Source organism: Perca flavescens, chromosome 12 (assembly GCF_004354835.1).
Source record: "Perca flavescens isolate YP-PL-M2 chromosome 12, PFLA_1.0, whole genome shotgun sequence".
Lineage (NCBI taxonomy): Eukaryota > Metazoa > Chordata > Actinopteri > Perciformes > Percidae > Perca > Perca flavescens.
Window position 1 is genome coordinate 6552407 of NC_041342.1, and position 13952 is coordinate 6566358.

At 40.8% G+C, this 13952-nt stretch overlaps 1 long non-coding RNA gene across 1 annotated transcript; it reads left to right on the plus strand.

Annotated features, from left to right (window-relative positions):
• Positions 1 to 7988: 7988 nt before the first annotated feature.
• LOC114564809 (uncharacterized) lies at positions 7989 to 8680 on the plus strand. Its single transcript, XR_003693843.1, has 4 exons — positions 7989 to 8100; positions 8178 to 8240; positions 8343 to 8396; positions 8486 to 8680. It is a non-coding gene; the product is annotated as an uncharacterized LOC114564809 (long non-coding RNA).
• Positions 8681 to 13952: the final 5272 nt, after the last annotated feature.

The following is a 13952-nucleotide window of genomic DNA, read 5'->3' on the forward strand; positions in this document are numbered from 1 at the left end:
TGCCTACACGTTCAAATACACTGTAAACTGGAGCAGCAGATCCAACTAATGAATCAATAGGCCAAGTGCAACAGTGGCTTCCAAATAGAAGCCCGGGAAAGCGTTTTAATGCGACACTGCTGACGCATGTCCAAAATCCAAAAAAGAGAAAAAAGATGTGTTTCTCTCACAAACGCACGCGAATGAAGCACCTGGTTTATTAGGGAGATTAAAACTCTCGAGGCCTTGGCCGCACATTGCGAATATTGACGGAATCTGCAATAACAATCTCGCAAAGGAGAGAAAACACACGAGGAAGAGGGAGGAAGAGCGAGAGAGAGAAAATATGATGAAATGGGGTAATAAAACGAGAGAAATCCAAGGACACCAGACGCCTGCGAACCTGAGCGAGGAGTCGAAAGAGACAAATGGGACATGAATGGATGCAGATGAGATGCAAAGAGGCATGACATCAGAGAAAGGCAATGCAACCGAGAGATGGAGCGACGACGGCATCAAAGGATGAGTAATGCTAAATTTATTCCCGTCCTCCATCGACTCCATCCAACTTCCCTCCATTCTTCCAGAGTGCAAACAGCTCTCCATCAACATGAGATGAGATTTTTGCATCTCCCCCGGTCACTTAAGACAGATATACTGTTAGAGCTTCGTCAATAGCAAAAGGTATTTAGATCTAACAGCACCACCGCTCGATTCATATCTCTCTACCTCACACACACACACACACACACACACGCACACTTAATATGACTAGTTGGAAGGCAGCTCGATTATGGAAAAGAAAAAAGAAAAAATCATAGTCACAAATATGTTTGGTCAATATTGAAATCCTGATTATTTAAAATGATTACTCACTGACTTTTGGAAAGATGTTGCATTTATTGAACTTAAAGAACAGTGAAACAGTTAAGGTGCCGTAAGGTAGGACTGTGAAGATCCAGGATTTAGCCAAAAACTTTGAACATCGACAACTTCTCAGTCCCTCCCCCCACCCCCCCCCCCTCCTTTCCGCTAAAGCCCAAAACGGTCTCCTACGCCCCTTCCCCCACAAGGGAGAATGAATGTGCGTGCATGAGCAGTGATTGACACGCAGTTAGACACCCCCCTGGCCCTGATTGGTGCATCTGAACAGGGAGCTGTGGATTTTTGCAAATCGCACTACAGGCTATAGGTGGTGTCAGAGGAGCCAGATATTTTTTATTAGGCAAGGCAGCTTTATTTATATAGCACATTTCAGCAACAGGGCAATTCAAAGTGCTTAACATAAAACATTAAAGAGCTGTTATAAAACGATTAAAAACAAATTAAAAGACAAGAATAAAATTGATAGTGCAGTATTAGAATTTAAAGAACTGAGAGATAAAATACGCAAACAAAAGTTACAGTGCAGTATAAGAAATTAAACATTAAAGAGCAGTTATTGAGTTTCATACAGCACCATCAATGCAACTTCAGTCTAACAAATGAACAGTTATTTAAAGAAAGGCAAAATCAAAAAGATAGGTCTTTACACTCTTAAAACTGCTGGGTTAAAAATAACCCAACTTGGGTTATTTTGGTAACCCAGCGCTGGGTCCAATATGGACCGATCCAACGCTGGGTTGTTTTAACCCAGCAGGGTTGGGTTATGGCTTTGACCCAGCATGTTGGGTTATATTTTCTACCCAAAAATGGGTTAAAATGACCCATGTTGTTGGGTTAATACTACTCAAAATGGGTTGGAAAAATACAACCCACCTTCTGGGTTATCTGTATTTTTTTTTTTTTCACTAGATGTTTTGCATTATGAAATGTATTGATGAAATTATGAAATAATCACGCACATAACATCTCAGCATTTTGTTTTTATTGCTACAAGCCAAATATATCACTTAAGACAAAATTAAACAGTTCAATACATTTCAGTTAACATTACATGACAGCTACAGTTTATTGGAAAATAGTGTCGGGCACACTGACTTTGATGAATTTACTGTTTATCAAATGAGACAAGAAGCTAGCACTGCGGTCCCTCTGCCGCATCAAAAAAAAAAAAAAAAAAAAAAGATGCTGTATTTCTCCGACATGCTGTATCAACGTTACCGTTTAAAACACTTTCCAAGTTAGTGGGGATGTATACCGCTCCAAACCAACATTAAAACGTAGTAAGCTTCCCTCAGAGTTTAGTTTTGTTTCTAAACTATGTGTAAAATGAGCGGTGACGTTAAATCATCTGTGTGACGTTTGTTTTCAGGTAACTTTACGGTTTACATTGTGAGAAGGAGGAAATGGTTCTAACATTTCACTTTAGATGTGTGTGAATGTCACCAGGAGTCATTTATATAGTTATATTTTATAGTGATCCATTATCTGTTCAAAAAAATTTTCTATTAAAAAAAAAACATAGAAAATAAATATTTGTGTGTGCTGGAAAGTCGTTAGAAAATATGAAATTGGAATCGGCTAAAATCGATATCGGCAGATCAAACTCAATGAAAAATTGGAAATTTGAAACAGCCTAGTAAGTTGAAATCGGTGCATCTCTATTTATTACATCATTAAACGGACAAAATAGTCACAATTTCTCAAACTTCATGCATTGAACTATCAACTAGCAATCTGAGCTCTCATTAATTTGACAGTGTTTGATTCAAGTCCTGGTATCTGAAAGACGGTAGTCTAGATGAACTCCCAAAATTTAGCACAAAGTTGACATTGAACAACAATCCCAGCACCACAACACAACATTTTATTTTGTAAGATTCTAGCTCACCATGCCTGGAGTGTCCACTAAGCATGGAAACTCTGTGCTAATGTCTACCATTGATGTAGTCCCATTTGCTGGGATCCACTGGGCCCTATGGATGGCAGTCTCCAGCATGTGTTGGCCAACCTGGGACTGTGGCCAGATGTTATTCTTCAGTCACTCCGTCAATTGGATGGCCCGCTCTGGAGTTCTAGTTGGTTCTGTGAGGAGCAGAGAAATCGATAAGTTCTACTAAGCTGTGACATATTAAGATATCTAATGTTTTAATAGAGTGGGCCGGTTTCCCATACAAGAATCAAGCCTAGCCCTAGACTACAAGAACAATTAAATGAACAGTTATGTAAAAAGTTTAATCTCTGTATATGAAACTGGCCCATAGAGTTCAAGTAAGAAGTACTTGTTATGTTGCAAACAGGAGCGAGGATAAGTCAAATCCACTTCTAAATGCAACATGAATTGGATTGAAATGGAGGAGCAAGACATCTTGCTGTACCTGGTAAAATGATTCTGGTGTCTTGTGGCACTTGTGATGTTAAATGTACTCGTCTGCCAGAGTGGAGTCTTTTTCAGACATTACGGAGATGCTCTTCCAGAAAGCCTGTTGTGGGTTTATGCCCTCTCCCTGGGGTGAACCATGCGTCGTCCTAAAGTTTAGAAGTAAACAAAAATGATAAAAAAAAAAAAAAGAATTCAAACACATTAGGTAATAACTAAGCCAGAAGCAACTCTGAAAGTAAGAGCTGAAGTAAAAATTAGGATAAAGCTGAGCCAATAATAGAATAGCTCTTGCCTTACATGTCCTGCCTGATTCTGCACAAAAAGCTCAAACTTGGTTGATGTTTTCTTTCTAAAGATGATCGTATTGTGTTGTAAGGTTTAAGCCCATGTTTTTTAGGGTAACTCCCTTCACTTTACCGCCAGTATCAACACATGAAGCCACCTTGTCTTGAGAAGCTTGTGGTTTGTTGTTCACTTTTAACTCACTTTTATGTTATCTTTTATCTCTTTTCCTCTTGCACTCATAAATGCTACTCTCACCGCTCGCTTTCCTTCTGCGGCCACACTGTCCCTGATTTAAGGCACCTGCCACACTACTCTCATAACAGGTTTTTAACCCCCATATTACGTGATACACTGCTTTCTCACCAACCATCACAGCCCTAGCAGGGATTGTCACATTTGCTTTAGGTCAGTTCATTATTGTGTGGTTAAAAACTTACATAGCCTGTGCCTTGACAGTCCTTCAAATTGATGATGCCAGCATAGCCTTTGCACCTGAAGATGGACTTGACAACAATATGAATTTTATTAACATTTAACACTACCACATAACACAATATATTGACAGTTTTTTTTACAGTAATTATCAAAAAAATAATATAAAATAAAAAAATAAATCAAGATTGCACTAACTGATCCCAGATCAAAGGGATGAGATAAGTAGTTTAGATGCACTTCACATTAGTGAAGAACTAGCCCACAACTTAAAAATAATAAAATAATCTGTGTGTGAAAAATACTTACTTCTCTCCAAAGTGCACAACTAGTGGGACACAAGTATCCGGACCATGGCACGTCTTTCATTATTTATGTGATTCTGTTCCTCAGGACCACTAACCATGCATTTTCCATCAGCTGTCTTAAGGATCTCATGGATATTCTATAAAAATGATTAATGAACAGAGAAAGAAAGTATACACATATATATGAATATCATGACTATGCCTCTGACTTACATCAAAATTGTCCAATCAAAGTGAAGCTTTTAAAAAAGCTTCTCACTCAATTAAAAAATAAGTTATTCAAGATAAATTACCATGAACTTACAAATGTTGCTCCTTGTTCCAAAGAAGCTCTGTGTTGCTCTGAAGGCAGCCGGTTCGGGGCTGGGACTTGAATCCTTAAAAGTATATCAAAGAAATAACAGCTTCATTACCAGGTTCCATTCCACAAAATCAATATTTTGTATTGCTTAGTATACATACTAGTTGATATAACTTTTCCACAGCAATATCAAGTCTGATTATAGATCATATTACTAAGATGAGTTGCAATAAATAAAGTAGCATATGTCATGACCTGCCCCCACTGCTAAAAAAAATCCTAAAGGAAACAGTGTAATCTACAACAGAACTAATGCACACCCTTAGTAGCCCAGCATAGTGAAGTATATGCAGTACAGACTCTAGCATCCCTGAAATGATTTGTCACTTTCAAGACTACAAATCAACACAAAAACAGCAAAAAATAATCAGTAAAAAATCTAAAAACGCAACTTTGTCCATCCTATTTAAGCATGTGTCACCCAAGATACTGTAATACATATTTCCATAGTACAGCATTTTCTTCAGACCACAGGTTACAAAGTCTAGGGATGATAATCAACTGTTAAAAAGACTGAATTTGAGTACAAGCCGACAATACTATCGTCACTGTGTCCACGCTCGACACCACTTGCTGCTATTGGCCATATCCGACACTTCCGACGCCACGCTTTCGGTCTTTTTCGGTACTTTGAATTTTCAATCGCCCAAAAATGTAAGTATAATTGATTTATACCCATCAAACAATCTATGTATGAAATTTCAGATATGTACACGGACATTTACATGTCTATTTAGTATATGAAAGTGACTTTGATGAGGGAAAGTAGTAAAACGCTTTGGGCGACGCGCTCGGGCGGCGATCTTTCGCTCTACAAAGTTTATTATTTTTACTGTACTGCTGATATGATTTAGCGTTAGCATGAGTATGCATTTTTTGCTAGCTTTAACACGACTCTGTCTAGGCAGTACGCTTGTCCATAAGCCCAGCAACATCACGTTTATTCATGTATTAGCTAACTATCATCTAACTGCATGTGTGTGAGAGAGAGGGGATATTGTGTTAAAAGCCAGTAGTGGCTCTTGCTATTGGTAAATGTGGTTATAACGTTATAGCTAGATTAACCTCCAATATAATGCATTTATAAGCTAGCTAGGTTGACAAAAATGTAATGTGTTTTGGATCTCAACGTTTGTAACTTAGCAACTCTTGTGTGGTTTATGTGCTTGGCTGAAAAGATAAAGAAAGTGAGTCAGAAAAGAATAAGGAATAAGAGAGACAGAAGCAGAGAAGATAAAAAAGAGGAACAGTAGAAAACAAGGTAGGCAGTGTGTATGTGTGTGTGTGTCTCTCTCTCTGTGTGTGTGAGTGTGTGTGTGTGTGTGTGTGAGTGTGAGAGAATTGTATTTCCTTTACAGGAGCATCAAGCCCAAAGAAAAAGTGGATATAGAAATTGCCACTTTGGTTGAAGGTAAGTATTTTTGTGTCTATGTGATGTGGCAATTTATAGATTTTGTCAACCTTATTATTAAACAAGACATGACATGCCTAACCTAATTTTGAATTTTAATGTATTTCTAAAAAAGAATGTATGTGCATTTGCAGATGCCCAACATCAGGCAGATGAGGAAGAGGGAGAGGAAGACCAAAAAATGGACCCAAGAGGCAATGGACCAGGCCAAGCAGGAGGTGGAAGCAGGCAGGCTCTCTCTACGGCAGGCAGCCATGAGGTTTGGGGTCCCTAAGTCCAGCCTGAGTGACCGAGTCAGCGGAAGAGTGGCCTCCGATTTTTCCATCTGTCGGAGGTCACTCCTCACCCATGCAGACGAAGACTCCCTGGTGGAGTACTGTCTGTACTCTGCTCTGCATGGGTTTCCGCTGACAAAGCCTCAGGTCCTGGCCCACGCTCTGGCCATCTACAACCTCCGCCACCAGGATGCGCAGAGGACCGCGCTTGGCCAGACGTGGTGGATAAACTTCAGGGAACGGCAAAAAGATCGCCTAACATCCAGGACCCCAGACTTCATTGACCGTGGGAGGGCATCCTGTGCTAAGAGGGGCCCATAGAAGACTATTTCCGGCCCTCACCACCACCCTGGAGGAGCATGTGCTGAGGGAGAAACCCCGTCAGATTTATAACTGTGACGAGACGGGGTTTCAGCTGGAAACCAACAGACGGCAAGTCATCGTGCCCCGGGGGACCAAGCATGCATACAGGCAGGCCCAGGGAACAAGGGAGCACATCACTGTCCTGGCCTGCCTGAACGCTGGCTGGGGAGGATATCCCCCATTTATCATCTACAAGGGGGATATCCAGGGGCCCCTACAATAAAGTAGGAGTTCCCAATGCCCTCTACGGAAGTCGCAGGCAGGGTACATAGACAGTGAGCTGTTCAGGAAGTGGTTTGTCGGGCACTTCCTGAAGTTTGCCACCCAGGAGCGCCCGCTGCTGCTGTTAATGGACGGCCACATGTCCCACCTGGATCCAGAGCTTGTCCGGACGGCACAGAGGGAGGGGGTCATTCTCCTTTGCCTGCCACCACATACGCGCCTCACATCCTTCAGCCACTGGATGTGAGTTTCTTCGACCCTTGAAGGCAGATTTCTCTGGTGTTACAGGAGATCTGTCGGCAGTGAACCACTCCTTCATGGTTTCCAAGAAGGAGTTTTCAAAGGTCTTAAGGGACTCATACCAGAGGGTGAAGGATCGGGGGCTTGTGGTGGCTGGGTTTAGGAAGAGTGGCCTTTACCCTCTGGACCCGATGGCCATTGACTGGTCACGGGTCATGCCGTCCGGGCGTGGGACCTCCTCACCACTTCCACCAACCCCATCGGCATCTTCCTGGGCTGGGCCTGATGTTACCCACCCCATAACACCCTCACCCCCACCACAGAGTCCACCTACCCACCCCATAACACCCCCCACCCCACCACAGAGTCCACCTACCCACCCCATAACACCCCCACCCCCACCACAGAGTCCACCTACCCACCCCATAATACCCCCACCCCAAAGTCAACCAGCCCCTATCCTTCATCCCCAGAATCCACCAGCCAATCCCTACCTCACCCATCCCCTGGTAACATCAGGCCGGATAACAGTAGATCTGGCCCACCTCCTGGCCGAAATAAACTACAACAAAAGCACTGGCAAGGTCAGGAGGAATATCACCAAGGCCAGGATACTGACAGCCCAGGAGATGTCCGACACCATCGAGGAGGTGGAGGACCGTGCTGCAAGGCAGGAGGCCCAAGCTCTGGCCAGAAGAGACCGAGAGCAGCAGCGGGCCAGAGACACCAGCCCGGCAGCCACTTCCTCTACCCCTGCCTAGCGGCTCCCGCCCCAGCCGCAGAAGAACTTGGCCCCCTCGGGCTGCACCAGCAACCAGCTCCGGCATTTCCATCGCCGGGTCCCTCAGCACCCTCTGCCCCCTCTTGTGCCTCCCACGGTTCCCAGCTGCCTGCCACCAGCGGCAGACCATCCCGGACGAGCCTGCCTGCAGAGGGACACCACCACCCTCCATCTCCTGGTCAGCAAATTATATCAATCAGTCAAAATACTTGTATTAAACCTTGTTATAATAATAAAATATTATTATTCTTTTAGAGCCTTCCACATCGGGTGCAGGATTGGGCCGCCGAGGGTCCACTTCTTCCTCTCCCTCCCACTGTAAATACTTAATATAATCTGTTAAAAAACAAGCAAGATTTATATTTATGTTAGTGACATTAGCCATGGTGAAAAGTAAACAAAACATTTTTATTTATACAGCAAAAAGAACCAGCTCCTCCTCCTCCCTGTCTGTTGGGCCCACGACATCCACCGGTAGTGTACTCAATGTTAACGGTCTTTGCATGCCAATTATTATTATTATATTATATATATTCTTAAAACACTTTTCTTTTTGTGAGTAGGTCACACCGCTGCAAAGAGGAGACTGGAGCCGACAGTCTGGCGGTGTGGCCGGTGCAGGGAACCCGAACCTCCAGAGGCTCCAGAGGGATTGGTGTCGTGGGTCCAGTGTGACAACTGCCACAAGTGGTTTCACACCACTTGTGTCAGCTGGGAGGAGGATGAGCTGAACAATAATGAATTTTGGTGTTTTTGGTGCTCAGATGTTTAATTTATTTGTATTTATTTATTTATTTATTTATTTATTTATTTTAAATGTTTTGTCTGTTTTTATTGTTATTAAATATAATTTTTGAACAATTATGAACACTTTTTTTTACTATAAATCTTAGTATAATAGTATTTTATTGCATGCATATATATATATATATATATATAAAAATGTATGTATGTTGCTTATTTTCATGCAATAGTTGTAAGATATCGAAAATGAGAATTGGTAATTTAACAAAACATCCAGTAGGTGGTGCTATAGGCTAAAAATGGAAGTTAAGATGCTTTTATTGCACAATTCAGAGTTGTCATTTTATTGTGAAGGACGGAAGTATCATCCCGGAAGTTTTGACAGCACTGCAGCAACTTAATACCTCCGAAAACCCAGCAGCGGCCATTGTTTACAGTTAGGAGATAGGGGTGTCCGGTTATGGCCAAGGGTAGCGTACGGCTAATTCAGCGGTGTTCGCGGACTTTAGCCAACTCTTATAAAGTAAAACCTTAAGTAAATTGTTAAAACAATATACCGTTAGAAAGGTGACAACTTACACTTTAGTTTAACACCATTAAATTAACTGAAAACATTAATAGATCATTTATATTCCTATCATAACAGATATTGTGATAGAACGTTAGCCAATAAGTGTCCGAACGTGGACACAGTGACGCTAGCTAGCTGCTACTGCTAAGTTTAGTTCAACATTAGTCTCGCTTTGCCAGACCATCTACATTATGAAAATGTAGCTACAGCTTATCCATATTAAGCGTCACGTTACACAATACACTTACATTCAAATATGCGCTAATATTGTAGAAACACAACCGTCTCGTTATACTTCTAATTATTGTAAAAAACCGCTAGCTTGATTTTATGCTGACTCACTTGAGGCTAGGCTAACGTTAGCTAACATTACCTTAACTACATATTAACAATACAGAAATACACCTAAACACAAACATACCTCGTAACTGTTAGGCTGCTTAACACATAGGAGGGGGCAAGTCTCTACTTTATCATTGTCCTCTTTTAATGTTATTATCAGGTTTTATAAAAAGTCCGAGAGCTCAGGCTATAACGCTAACGCTTCCTATTTGCCTCCTCCTCTCCGTCATCTTCACTGTCAAGTGCGTCAATCAATCATGACGTTCGGGATGCTAAATAATACTCATAACGTTAACCCTATATAGTTAATTCCGTGTAAGGAGTAATGTGTGTTTACAGTTAGGAACCAAAATAGCAATATAGAGATTTACTTTAACGTTAAAGGAGAGGCATTTAGCTAGCTAGCTACAACATAAGTTTTAAACTCTTGAGCCAACGGCTAATTGTTAACGTTATCTAATGTCCTTATAGCTCGCTGGCTAAAGGGAACTAACGTTATGGTTAACCATACAGAGAGCTAAGTTAATGCTAACATGTCTTTCAGTTCACACTATCATTAAAATTGTCTGGCTATAATAACCTATTTTTATTGTTTTACCGTCTGAAACTGATCACTTACCGGCAGCTATGGTCGTTGACGTCCTGGCGCCTTCTGTCCAGAAATGGCGGAAGAACGAGCCTCGCTTTCATTTAACCCATTGTGTTGGGTCACAATCTTTGACCCAACGTTGGGTCAAATCTACCCAACCTATAACCCAACAGCCTTAACCCAGCAATTGGGTTATTAAAATAACCCAGCGTTTTTTAGGGTGTACTTTTGATTTAAAAGAACTGAGAGTTGCGGCGGACCTGCAGTTTTCTGGGAGTTTGTTCCAGATGTGTGGAGCATAAAAACTGAACGCTGCTTCCCCCTGTTTAGTTCGGACTCTGGGGACAACAAGCAGACCTGTCCCAGACCACCTGAGAGGTCAACCAGCAAGAGTATTTTGAAATCAATTCTTTGAGGCACTGGAAGCCAGCGTAGAGACTTCAGAACAGGAGTGATGTGATCCACTTTCTTGCTCTTAGTGAGGACTCGAGCAGCAGCGTTCTGAATCAGCTGCAGCTGTCTGATTGATTTTTTAGGAAGACCTGTAAAGACACCGTTACAGCAGTCAAGTCTTATATATGTAGTCTTGTATTACCTGCTTCATGTAGATCAAACTCAAGGCCCGGGGGCCAAATCCGGCCCCTTGCAAATTTTGATATGGCCCGCATTTGAATTTAGGTTCACAGTAAATTTTGGCCCGATTAGTTGTGCACCACACCAAAAAAAAAAAAAAATCAGGAAACTGTTTTACATACTGTAATTATGCGACACTGCCGTGCAGAATTTGACAGATTTGCCGACTTTGAGACTCAGAATTCCGCGCAGAAGCAGAGAGCTTTTTAATATTCAGGCTGTGAAACAGTTTGAGTCGGCTTGGTGGCAGTTTTGTTTTTCATGATTTGCTAAATTCTACGATGGCTAAGAAACGTTTTTGCTGACTTTTTTAGGGTTCAACCAAACTGTATGGGAGAAAGCTAAATGAGAGAAATGCAATAATACAAAGTTAATTTACTTTATTTTGCTAAATAAGCATGCCAATGAACTCAACATGTCTGGCCCTTATTGTGATCGTCATTTCCAGTGTGGCCCTTAGTGAAATTGAGTTTGACACCCCTGATGTAGTTCTACTGGAACATAGGATCAGTTAAAGCAAATATGACAGAAAGTTTGTTTAATAAGTCTTACCTACTGCACCTTTACAGTCAAAACTTTCCCTGTTGAACTTTTTGAATTCCCCTTCACAACATAAGCCAAAATAAAAGTTGACTTGCTAAATGTAATGTGCAAAAATAATCGTTTTTCTCGATTACTATGGAGTTATATTCCTATCTTTATTCAAGAGCGCATTCTTTCAATTTGAGAGCATTTCTCACTGATATTACGTTCAGATTTTGTAATAATTTCCCTCAAAACCTTGCTCTCACACTCAAATGGTCATGCTCGCGCTTGGATTTGCTCTGCTTTTGCTCAAACTTTGTGCTCTGACTCAGATATGTTGTTCTGTGGACAGATTTCCTGCTCTCAGCTTTGAACCTTCTCCTCGCACTCAGCCTGATTCTGCGCGCTTGCAAATCTGCTGCTTTCGGATCTCTCCTGCGCGCTTGGATTTTTCTGTGTTACAACACTATCAAAATTCCACAACCAATAGAATGCCAGGTGTAGTGTTGACCAATGAAATGATCCCTGCCCCGTTGAGGGTGCGTTCGTTTTATGTGAGAACATCCGTTGCGGCCGGCTCCTCTGTAACCATGGGTCTGTAGCCCAAGTTTATTTAACCCCGCCGTCCATCGCTTTATTATTAGTATATGTCAATAATGTGCACAGAATGGTCGACGGTCTTTCACCTGAACCCATCAGGAAACGGGAGAAAGCTTTGAAGTGGGACATATCAAGTTACGTAGCTACACAACTATGAGGGTGAGTAACATAAATTAAGCACATAGCATATGGCGCTAGCCTAGCTTGATGTCTGTAAACAAATAGCTTTTCTTTAAATCAGTAGTTTAGCTAGCTAGATTGAACGACATATGACAGACAGTATGTGTGTATTTACAACTGGTATTTAATGACCCCACTTTGTAAATTTGTCCTTGTTTGGTTAACCATGTTCCTGGGGATTTGGCTAATTTCAGACATGCTAACATACAGCCTAGCTTGATGTCCGTAAACAAATAGATTTTCTTTATAGTTTAGCTAGATTGAACAACATATGACCGACAGTATGTGTATTTTTCCTCGTTTGGTTAACCTTGTTCCTGGAGATTTTGCTAATTTAATGTTAGAGTCAATAGTAAAACCTAAACTGTAATATAACTGAAAGAACACCAGAAACTGGATTGTTTGTGTTCGTTTTTGCATCACTGTTGTGTGTTGTTCATCAGAATTTAGTCTTCATTTCTTCATAGAACATTAGTTCGTAAATGATGGATTCATATCAGTCTGTATAAAACGTTGTAATGTTAAGTACAATGTTATCACTATAATAAAAACAGATCTAGAATAATTTGCTCCTTAAATAGCAGTTTTTTTTAATGAATACAAAGCAAACTGAACAGAAAAAACAAGCATTTTCTTTTCTTTTCTTTTCTTCCAGTTGAGAATGAAGGGCTCGACCAATGCTGCATCATAGCAGCAGAGTCTTATCACCAGCCCATGAAAGCTAGAAGTCACCCTGCTGCTCCAGATCTACCTACTGTATGACTGGCTACAGACTACATCTGCAACATCATCAACGGCTGCAATTAAAGTCTCTTGGGGTCATATGGGACTCTGTTGTTCTCCATACTGCATCGTACACTATATTATTTTTCTGTTTTGTTATATTAGTAGTCTACAGACAACACTAAGTATCATTACTTAATCACAGTATATATAATTCTGGTGTACACTATTGATGTGACTCACTGCTATTGATTATACGTCACTTTAGCTTGCTACTACCTCATAACTTTGCCGTAATTGCTCTCTTAATTCAATTATTATATAACTTTGTTGCAATACCTGAATTATCCCTCTTGTGAACACTAGGCTTATCTTGTCTTTATTTTAGTTCATATCATAACCCTGCTCACAAACTCACCTGTACCTGGGTCATCAGTTTGCCAATATCAATGTTCCTGCTACAGTAAATCCTACAGGCAAAGTGTACTGCTTCACAGGAGTATGAACCATACGCTTTTTAGGTTTTGTGTCAAATATTGTGCAGTTGGTTATGAATTACTTATTGTTTTGACAAGGTAAATTAAAGCTGTTTAACAACCTGCAAGTGTCCACTCTGGTAAATTTAATTATACTGTTTTTAGATTTAGATTACAGAAAATGAAAAACCTATTTGCCTTGATAAGGGTTTTAATTTGTTGCAAGTATGAACATGGCTTTAATAATCTCATTGCTCTGAAAAACCACAATGATTTAAGAAATATCAGTGATACTTAACATTTATTAATTAATTGTTTATGTGTGCAGACATTACAGGCACCTATTCACGTAAGCAGAGAACAAAATAGTTTGTTCTCTCTTTTATCACTTGGATTATGCAGGTGATGGTGCAGAAACGGGTGAAGTCCTTGTAGATCTCTGGCACTTTGAGGACAGACCGATCCAACAACTCTCCACTGTTGTCTTTGTATAGTGTGCTCCTATTTAAAACAAATTCATAGACATCAACACATAAGGTATAAGGTGTATATAGCTTTCTTTAACATCATTACTATCTTACCTTACCTTCTCTTCTCTGCTTTGGATTTGTGGACATCACAGTAATTGTCTCTCTTGGGCCTTGTTG